Source organism: Cynara cardunculus (genome assembly GCF_001531365.2).
Source record: "Cynara cardunculus var. scolymus isolate 2C chromosome LG 14, CcrdV1, whole genome shotgun sequence".
Taxonomy (NCBI): Eukaryota; Viridiplantae; Streptophyta; class Magnoliopsida; order Asterales; family Asteraceae; genus Cynara; species Cynara cardunculus.
In genome coordinates, this window is record NC_037541.1 from 700,550 (window position 1) to 701,812 (window position 1,263).

The window sequence follows — 1,263 nt, forward strand, 5'->3', positions numbered from 1 at the left end:
TGGGTTCACGTGAGACCAAGGGTTTTTCGTGAGACCCGTAAGACCAATTTATGTTCATTGATCAAATTTATGAATTAATGATCTAATGGTTGCAAAGTTGCAAGGTAGCAATTTCGTAATTAGTGAGAAGTCTCGTGGCGTTTATAAATGTTCAGATCTGACAATTGTAAATCTAATCCAATGATTGAGAATTGGTCTTACGGGTCTTACGAAAAACCATTGGTCTCACATGATCCCAAGTCTATATATATATATATATATATATATATATATATACATTTATACATATATATGGAGACTAAAGGATCATGATTTGAGAGTAAAGGAAAGAAAACAAGAAACCCCATGTAGGTTAAAACAAAGGACCATAATTGTATCCATATAACCATAATGTGCATCTATCACGAAAAATAATTTTTATTCTTTTTGACAAAAATTAATAAAAACAAAAAACACCCACAAATAACTTGTTTCCAAGAAAACCATAAATAAATAAATAAATAAATATATATATATATATATATAGACTTGAGATTGCGTGAGAAATATCTGTTTTCATGAAACCCATGAGACTATTTTTTTACCCTTGAAGTTTTACAGTGTTTTTGCTGTCAAGTTACAAGTGTAAAAAATGGTCACACGTGAATCCAACCCTATATATATGCATATGTGTATAGAATGCTACAACACACACACATATATACATATATAAAGATGATCAAGAAATCTTGATTGCAATAATGCATGCCACGGAGTCGAAATATTAGGAGTCGAGATACGATAAGGGATGCGGAAACCAACATTCAAAAGAATCGTATTCAAATTAAACTTAAACGAACCCAGTATATCCCACTCGCATATGAAACACCCGTACAAACCCTAAAACCATAATCGATATTCAAAATGAACCCAGTATATCTCACTCGACTTCAAAACACCCCATACAAAAACCCTAAAACAATCAATATCCAAATCACCCAATTCAAAGATTCAACAACCAAATACAAGTGAATTATAACTTCCACAAAATGTCAACATGCATACTTTCAATCACTATAAACCAATCAAAACATTCAATATACACACACACATACAAACATACATACATATATATATATATATACATACACACATGTATCTATATATATGTGAGAGAGAGAGAGAGAGAGAGAGAGACTTACAAGTGTGTTGAGGAGGAAGAAGAGATGGAAGAGAAGGTTGGGGAGCAAAGTGAATGTTAAAGAAGGAGATAGGGGGTGGTGG

General features: G+C 32.2%; 1 long non-coding RNA gene across 1 annotated transcript in view; it reads right to left on the reverse strand.

Moving 5' to 3' along the window:
* LOC112526792 overlaps positions 1-1,247 on the reverse strand; it is a 5,160-nt gene extending 3,913 nt beyond the window's left edge. Inside the window, exon 1 of the long non-coding RNA XR_003070651.1 lies at positions 1,182-1,247. This is a non-coding gene — a long non-coding RNA (uncharacterized LOC112526792). The remainder of the gene's footprint in view (positions 1-1,181) is intronic.
* Positions 1,248-1,263: the final 16 nt, after the last annotated feature.